The sequence below is a fragment of the Habropoda laboriosa genome, unplaced genomic scaffold (assembly GCF_001263275.1).
Source record: "Habropoda laboriosa isolate 0110345459 unplaced genomic scaffold, ASM126327v1 scaffold65, whole genome shotgun sequence".
NCBI lineage: Eukaryota > Metazoa > Arthropoda > Insecta > Hymenoptera > Apidae > Habropoda > Habropoda laboriosa.
This window is the reverse complement of record NW_017100254.1, coordinates 1,777,334-1,786,876: the sequence shown is the minus strand read 5'-3', so window position 1 is coordinate 1,786,876 and position 9,543 is coordinate 1,777,334. Positions and strand designations below refer to the sequence as shown.

General features: G+C 42.6%; 1 long non-coding RNA gene across 1 annotated transcript; it reads right to left on the bottom strand.

The window, feature by feature from the left end:
- Positions 1-8,394: 8,394 nt before the first annotated feature.
- Positions 8,395-8,819, bottom strand: LOC108572473. The gene is made up of 3 exons (XR_001891387.1): positions 8,717-8,819; positions 8,520-8,621; positions 8,395-8,433 (listed from the first exon to the last, which is right to left on the bottom strand). It is a non-coding gene; the product is annotated as an uncharacterized LOC108572473 (long non-coding RNA).
- Positions 8,820-9,543: the final 724 nt, after the last annotated feature.

Sequence of the window (9,543 nt, the reverse complement as noted above, 5' to 3'; positions counted from 1 at the left end):
CCCTTCTCATTTCTATGTAAATAAAAGGGGGCACGTATAGTTTACATGAGAAAAAAAAATCTGAAAATTGAAACTGGTTTCAACAACATAATCTGTTAAACGAAGTTCCCGTTTAAAGTGCACCCCGAGGATCTCTAGCAAACACGCATTCGTATGCGAGGCCACGTCCGCGAGACGTTTCGTCCGTCGTAACATAGAAATCTGTCCGTTTCGTTCCGCGAATTCGGTATTCCGAATGTCACTTGTCGAAATTTCGCGGCTGAAGGCTACCTGCGTACTTTCCCACCTTTTTGTCGCAATCCACGCGCCTGGATTTCTCGCTTTGACGAGCAAGAAAATCGAAACCGTGTCCCTTTCTCTCAATTACCTGTTCCACGTCCAAATACGTTCCAACAAATATAGTCATGAAATTAAATCCACCATTAAGGATCAAATAACCCAGTAATATGGCGTTTACTAAAAAATAACCTCCAAAAGACACTTCAAGCACAGGCAGTGCAGTGCACCTAACCTTCAATTTGCGCGATACTCGAATTACACAAGTAAAAGCAACAAAATTTTATTTCAATATAATTTACTTTAAGTATGTTATACAACATAGATATGCAGAAAATATACTCACACAAATATAGGAATACGTCTCCCATAGAAACGAGAGGGTTAAATATTTATAAATGAAGGGTTAGGTGCACAAAGATGTTCCATCGGTTCGTGAAAGTTAAACGTCCTCGACCAACCACGATAACACAAAAATCGTAACCGAACGAAAGAGTCCAAGTTTGAAGGATAATATCTCCGCCCACGGTGCCCGACTCAATCTGCATTTCGATTAGTCCAAAGTCCGAGCCGACCGCCCGGAGACACTAATCGCAACTTTCACCTTTCCGCATAATCGCAAATCAGACGATCAACGAGTGTAAGCACTAGCAGCAGCCATGTTGTTTACTCCCGTTGAAAAAAAATATGGCCGCATGTCGTTCCGAAATAAATCCACCTATGACCATTAAGGTTGCCACAATTTTCCATCAGGAAGCAATTCGACTATGGCTGACTAGCATCTAGGGAATTTGCATAATGAAAATTTCTCTTCCTTCAATTTACAATAAAGACCGCTCTCTTCGACTGAGTCACACAATCTAGGATTGTACTTAATTTAGAATAACTTCTTATTAAAAAAAAAAAAAACTATGAAACCAATACTAAAAAGAAAATTTTTCTTGATCGGTTTCAGAACACCGTGCTTGCTCCAGCAAGGGCCTGGGTCGTTTCATAATCGATCTAACCGCGAGGATCAACGGTGGTGCACGCCACGCGGCACGATCCCCTGGCCGGATTTCTCGTGCCTCTATTTACCCGTGGTCGTCGTTCGTTCTTCCCGTGGTCTCGCGGCTTGCAAAGAGGAGAGAAGAAGGAAGGCAGGAGAGGCCCGACCGAGGCAGCAGCCAGCCTAGGCGTGAGTCATCGTGAGAGACAAGATCTCGAGTAAGGAGGCGGCCTTGATGCCGCAAAACTGTTCGTAATATCGGTACGGGTCCATGGATCGCTGGTTTCGATCGTCGTCTTGCCATGGCAATATCGCCGCTCTGCTCGCCCGCACCACCCCGCTTCGACTCGACAGAAAACCGCTTCGCGGAATCGACCGTTCCACCTAGGGATCTCTCGTCTGGTACAAATTAGAGAACCTGGTGCTATAAGGTCAGTGAATGTTTGATGTGACTTGATGTTTTGGAAGAGCAGATTAGGTTAGGTTAGGGGCTTGTTTTATACGATACATATTTTCGTGGAGAACGTAGCATTACGTTTAATGAGAGAAAATTTGCAAAAGTGAACGATTGAAATTGATATACATACGTAAGTGTATTAACCTTCTAACGTTGTTGTACTGGAACCTGTCGCATTAAAGAATTATACTACCACAATCTAACATGTTGTAAAAGTACTGTACAACTAGTATTTTCCAAAGAACGTATATAGTTGTACGTGAACATATGCATTTACCAAACACGGCCCACCAAAGAAGCCTGCCAGGAACAGCGACTTGGCCGGGCTCGAGGCGGCGTCGAAGCTCGCCAGCGTTTCGCCTCATTTGTCGCGATGCACGAGGGTTCGCGGGTTATAATGGCACTCGACTTGGCTACGAGGAGCCTTAAAGCGAGTGCCAATTATCGCTCCTCCGTCCTGACGAACGTTCTTCTTTTATTTCGATTTAACGGTACGAACCGCGAAGGTAGCTCGCTTCACGGAGCGCAGCCTCGTGTATCCATTAATCGAGCGGAATGCGAAAAGTCATGCTCCGGGAAAAGGGTGGCGGCGGTTTCTTAAAATACACTCGGGTAATTGAAGGGCACCGATCGCAAGAAACCAGAGCCGCCTTCTTTCCACCGTCCTTTTTTTCCCCCCTTCCATCGTGATCGTTAGCCGCAGGAAAAACCATCGAGTTCTCTTCCCAGCACACTCGTCCGCCGAGAGATTTTCTACGAGAGAGGAAAGATTCTACGCTACGGCGTATTATGTTAACCATACCATAGCTACACAACACGACGATTGTAAAGGAACAATTTTTTTGTCGGAAGTCACGCGTGACTCGGAATGATCTCCTGTTTCGTACATACCGCCATCTTGAATGTTTCTTCGTTTCCACGTTCAGAGGACGCGCGGGGGCTGTTTTTGCGCAGCTGTAAGGGATACTTAATAGCTGGGAAACGTGTAACTTGGCACAGCGTAATGAGCACGACCGCCTTTTTGCTGGTGACGCGAGCTTTAATGTAACAAACGCGCTTTTTTTCGTTATCTAAAAGGGGCGACTCCCGTGGAGGTAGTTCCGGTACGGGATTCTTCGAGGATTAAGTGGAGGTTGACATTGAAGCTAGATGTAAAGCATTTTGTTAATAATTGTGAACTAACCTTTTATGAATTCTACAGAATGAGAATGATTTGTGTTATTTTTAGGTTAGAATATTAATGTGTGAATAATGAAATATCGACGAATCAGTGTATGTACTTCAATTCAATTCGTCAAATTTTAAGCCTGTTCGATTTGACAGGAAGGTATTCAAAGTGGAGGAGGCTGACTTCAAGTGCCAGGTTTCAGTAGTTGTCGCACGCGCCAGCATTAATGCCTTTCGTTGCAACTTTTAGCTACCAGGTATGTAAACCGCAGTATGAATTTATGTGCCAGTAATTTTTACGCTCGTTAAAGAGCGCTTCGTCGCGCCGCCTTTCCAGCGTCGCGGCCACCTTTCTGCTCGCGTAACACGCCACACCAAACAAACATACCTTACACGTTATATTCACAAATTCCATACAATTACTTGCAGTAACCTTTACGAAAATTTCATAAAATTTACTTTCTGTAATTATATACAACCAAAAGTTACTTCCAGTAAACCCTCTAAAACATAACCTCACTTTTGCAATAACATTTCGCTGTGATACCAAACATTTAGTAATTTTCTCGAAAAATAATATCGAAATGCAGAAAAGGCACGAAAATGATCATAAACTACGCGTGTACGAGTCATCGAAGCCGTCCTTCGTGTGGCACTGTTCGCGTGACTAATTTTAAGAATCGCCCGCGATTCCGCCGGCCGTGTTGGAGGACACCGCGCGGAGCCAGCGAACGCGGTCCTTAGGACTCCCTTAGATGGCAGCATTTTTTCAGCGGAATTGCCCACGGAGGCCGAGAACGGATCACCTGGCAAGGATACACTTCCTATTAGCGCCACCGTGGCCGATCCGTATATGGCTTAAGGCGTATCTCGCGACGCGACCGGTCGGTCCCGGCCGAAGGTCATTTCCGAAATACTCCGCCACGGGGAACACGGACCGGTTGCGAAATGGAACTTGCTGGATACACTACAGCCGTTGAGACGATTGGCGTGATCCCTTTTTAGGTTTGTTTTTAAATGCACACATTGAATGGTAGAGCTTTCGACCGGTTAGGTTAGGTTAGGGATATGTATTTAAAGCGCGAGAATAATGGGACATTATTTGTTCGATTCTATTGAATATTAATAAGTGTATTATTAATTTTTAACAAGAAGAAAGTTACTTTAGAATTTATAATGCTATATTATAGTAAAAAGAAATTGAAATCAGAGTGTCAGTGAAAGTAACATTTCTACACGTTGTAGAACATATTCCATAAAGATTTACAGTCCAATTTAATAGAGAAACGTGGTATCACATTTGAAGTGAAGTTGTCGGATGCTTAATAGAACGACGGACGGCGATCCTGAGTGAACAAATAAGAACAAATGTCTCGTTATCACTCGACATACGCGATAAAAGTAGCTCTGTTCTCCCGCGAACCTCATGAAATTTTTATGAGATTTCTTTATTCCTGTTCGAGCCAGGCATATCGGTAATGGAAACTCGAGCTAGAATCGTTAAAGAGCGCACGGTTATCCTTACATAGGTGTCCTCACTGACCGGCCGCGTTGCCGCCTCAGTAACCGCCACTTCGTTAGGTGTTTGCACCCACAGATCGTGTAGTTACACTATTTATATCGATCTGCCGTGTTTTTTTCCTCTCTGCACCGTATTAGGAACGACCGGCAGCATATCGTACCTCCGGCTAATTCGAAGTCGCCATCTTGGGTGACATGCAAAACGACAGGAAGATTTATCTGATCCTCTGGGTGATACATTCGCAGGTTAGAATCGTTAAATACGGTCTGAATAATTCCCAGACGGGAAAAACACGCACAAGTCGGTTTTTTATCTGAGCAGGAATTGGATTGGTACACAACCTCGACCTACTTAGAATTCTAACCTAAATCTAGCCAATATCTAACCTAGACTAAATGCAAAACTAACCTAATTGTAATGTAACTCGTGTATAATCAAACTTCAATCCAAATTGTAGGTACACTTTGATTTAAATAAAAATTCAATCCTAAACTATCTGAATTTCGATCTGTAGATTAACCTATAATCTATTATGACTACTCTGTACATAACCTAGACCTAGAATTATATAAATATCATTCTTGATACATTGTCCACTATCTTTTCATCTTCAGAAATGATGCAATCATTCGAATGTCATTGTTCGAACGTCTTTATTCTTCATAGGATCGAATTATATTCCGTAGCGAGTTCAGATCGATCTCGACCCGATCGGTAGGCCCTCTATGAGGCAGATGTAGAAGATAGGTTCGCGACTGATGAGATGCGTCAAAGAATTCTAAAGGCTAGCTCGTTCCGGGTTGAAAATAATCGAGTACGGTCGCACGAACTTTTGACCTGCGGCGTATGCGCGTCCGCCAAAAGAAGAACGACAAAAAGAAGTGCGAACCGCGACTTTGCATACCAGTTGGTCGCCATGGAGCATGCCGGAAGACGGTCCTCTGCTTCGTAAATGTCGTATACTGTAAAGAAAGTAGCCTAGTCTCGCTTGCTAGAACGAATCGATTATCGATGTCATTTTTCCCTCGATCGTTTACGTACGATACAAGGCAAATGAGAAAATGATTTGTGAGGTTAGAATGGTTTATAAACATTTTTTTGCTTGACGAGTTTGGTAGTGGTGACTTTCTTAGAAAATTTATTTCGAGAGGTTATGTTAAGTGATGTTTGGTTTAGAGGTAGGGATATTCAATTTAAAGTGAAAATTCTGTAACACCTTGCTCGTGTCGGCAAGCTTTCATCAAAGAGTAATGCTGAAAGATTGCAAAATTACGATGGTAATTTGAGAAATTGCAAATTGGTGTCGATCTAGTTTCCTCTGACATTCCGCGTGGCATCCTTCACGCGGCGTAACTCTTCCTCATTCTTCATTCTCCTCCATAACCATCAAACACATGTACAACAACGTTACAATGGTCGTGTCTAATTTAATGTTACGTAACTAACCTTTCCTTTACATCCTTCAGAACATTAAACGTTTATTTTTATGAAAACATAATGGAACGTAAGATAACCTGTATTTAACTTGAGTATAAGTATAATAACAGTAGGATAGTGAACAAGTAAATTATTTGGATTTTTCATAACAAGATTATTTTCTTATTCTGAATCAGTATACGAAATGGACAAGTAAATTCATCCACCCCAATTATAACAGGTTAATCCGCAACGAGCGATCTTTCGCGAGACAACGCGACCGTAGCGACGCTTCCCACGGCGTATTCCACGACAGAGTGTTCACGTCGCAGCGTCGCATTCATCATTCCGCGCGTACCCCCTTAACCATGAAGCAATAAGTTACTGAAAGCGGATCAAAAAGAAGGCGGCGACGCGCGCTCACTCGCGTGAACTGCTACACCGCTACACAGCTCTGCCTAATTAACATACTCCCGAACGAACCAGACCGATTTAATATCTTCTTTTAGCCGTGGCCACGGAGCTGACACGAGGCTACACAGGGCCAGACCGGTCCGTGCCGTTTCCACTTGTCGCAGCGCCGCGCCACGGCGAATAACAAATCAACGAGCAAAGTAAAAACGTCAATGACTGTTTGCCACGATACAGCGGGTTACACGGCTAACAGACCAACTGGGCCTGTTTGCAAACAAGTTTTTCCACGTACCGCTGACGTATTATCCTTGTGCGTATTTCGCGAGTTTTGCTAGGGTTCCTTTTCAAATTTTCTGCTTTCATATTTTCTAACCCTTCTAGAGTACATTCGTGAAACTGTGGTAAAAGATAGGTTAAAGCTTACGGTGTGATATTTGTGTAAAAATATTTGTATATTTTTATGTTTCAGGAAATAAAGAGATTATGGAGGTGTATATAATTAAATGGAATTAAAGAAATATATTAGAATACCCTTCTGAATGATAAAATTCTAACCAAAGACATATCACATATTTACGTGAAACATTTTCTAACCTCAAAGGTGAGCGTCTATTATTTTAAGTACGTCAATTTTATTCATTAATACATCGATGAGGTTAACTGGTAAATAATTTTCAATTTCGCGTTATAAACGACATGAAATCGCCGAGACAAATTGGCCAGGCGACGGATTCGAGTATCACGAGCGTCCCTTTCAAGATGGCGGGACTATTTCGCGAACCGTAAAATCGCGCTAACGAGCGAGTTATCGTAAAATTTTTATTACGTTTGACGAGAGGGAACGAGGGCGTGAGTATTTTGCATCGGAGCCACAAGGAACGAGACGTTCCCAAGACCGATCGTTCCGAAAAGATTTATACTCTCGCGTGAAGGGTACGCGAATTTTGTAAAGTATTGCTCTTTACGAGAGAAAAAACGTCCGGTTCCGTGTTTACGGTTAAAAAATTGCCGCGTAAAACGAGCAAATGGACCCATTACCTCGCGCCATAATTCCCTCTTTTAACTATTATGCACGTTTGCAAATGAATCACCGCCGTAATAGTGAAGCATTGTCTCTTTATGTTCCAGGAGAATCTGTACAAGATGTTTCATTTTTGGAGAGCTTGATTTCAACATTTGGACACTTGCACATGTAAAATGATTATAATGAATGAACAAGAAACCAAACATAATCTCCTTCATTTCTTTTTCACCAAAAGAAAGTTCATATGCTACAATATACAATCACTACACTTCTTCCTAAAGTTATAATTCTAAATTTTCTGTCAGTGTTTTTTATTTCATTTTAAAATTCCAAGAATCTATGCTCCATGTGAACCGTTTAAACTAAATAAACAAGGTTAATCATCAGATAGTGCCACCAGCTAAGAAAACTAAATATAACCTCTCATATTTTTCCTATAAAGAAAAAATAACTTCATGCCATATGTCAGTTTCATATATACACGAAACAAACTTTCACCACCTTTTTCGCAAAGCTCTGATACCTCCCCGCTCACATAAACCTAACCTGTCATCAACAAACATGTACGGCAATCGAGCAACGTCTCCGCGTCGATGATGTCTTCGTCAGATTGAAAGAGGGGGGGAACTTGAATCGGTCCAGAATGATTCCTTTTTTTAAAATCACCAGTGACCCTCGCGAGAGCTAATTCTAGGCAAGATTATGGTGGCAGGTGAGCCACACGGAGGCTTTATACGGCTCGACACGAGGACTACGTCCCGAAATGGCTGGGCCAAGGTTCGACACTTCCGCGTGTCCCTTCTTTCCTTCCCTCCTTTGCCTCTTGATCCTCCTGTTCCGCGGAGTTTCGCGCGCCCGTCATCGCGCGAATCGCTTCACGCGCCAGGACCTTCGATTGCCATATATGCGTGGTCGCGGCGCCATACGCGCGCGCTCGTGTCATCGTGTCGCGATGACGATTAAGCTCGATTAAATCGAGTCGCGCCAGCGTCGTCGTCCGTGGAGACGCCGCCATGCAGAAATAGCCCGGCAAACTTTAGTCAGCCTGTTCCGCGACAGACGCGAGTGCCTCAGGCGGAACTTGCGCCTCTGTTGACAGCGTGTCGCGCTCGTGACGCCGATGTTTACCGTTGGTGGTCCTCTGGAATCATTTCCCACACTTAACAAGCCTGAAAAGATAACATTTTCTACGAAGGCTTAGAATTGGATGAAAAAAATTGTACTAGATTATTCTTAAATTATTTAGTATACATACATCTTTTGTGTTCAATCGAGGAATGAGCATGAGAAAATAAAAAAATTGCAGTATCGCAACTTTATGATTCTTCATTTGACAGTTTTCCAGCATAATCCTAACCTATACGTCCCAAAAGATAAGAATAACTCATTATTAATCTGACATAACCAAAACAATCAAGACTACGGAGACATATTCGAAAAAAATGGCATAACCTAAAAGGGACCGTGATGTGGCGAAGCTACTTTCAAGATGTAAATCAGTATAACGAATCGGAGACAGAGTTCAAAGCAATTACTCGATCAGCGCACACTTTCTGCGACTTGGCAGGCATGACCGAGTGATTTGTCGAAGCGAGACGCTGGTACCTGGCTGCACGCGATGGATTTGCGTGCGAGAAAAGTGGTCTGCGTCGAATGAAAACGGAAACGTCGTCTCGCCAGTGGTGCTCGTTTGTATTTATTACGGCTGGAATATTCACACATGTACTCTGTATACGTATGTATATCGCGCGACGAAATCGAGGCGTGCCTATCTGGCGCGTCGGGCATGCATCATCGACGTCAATCACGACGCAACACGACAGTCCGATCGAGTGCATGCAAATAGTGAACGATATCGTCGGACGGTTAATTAACAAACACGATAGAGAACGAACGTGTCGTGGAAATCAATTTTTTCCCACATACGAGCTTCAGAAGTTGTACTAATTAGATCAGCTGCGGTGGAATTCTTGGATACAGGTGAGAATCTTGGTTGACATTTCACTGAGTTGCCGCAGCTACATATATACATCTAGTTTTGGAAAACTTGAATATTCATGGTCGAATTACGTGTTCGTTAAGTACCACTTTAGATATTATTTTTTCAAAGTAACAAGTTCACAGGAAAATCATTTACAACACACGAATAGTTTAGGTTAAGTTAGAAAGCATTAGGAGATAGGTTAAGTTAAAAATAAATCACGTTGACTATGTAATTAAGTCAAACTGAACTAGATTTATTAAATATAAATTACGCGAAATCAAGTTTTACATAACCT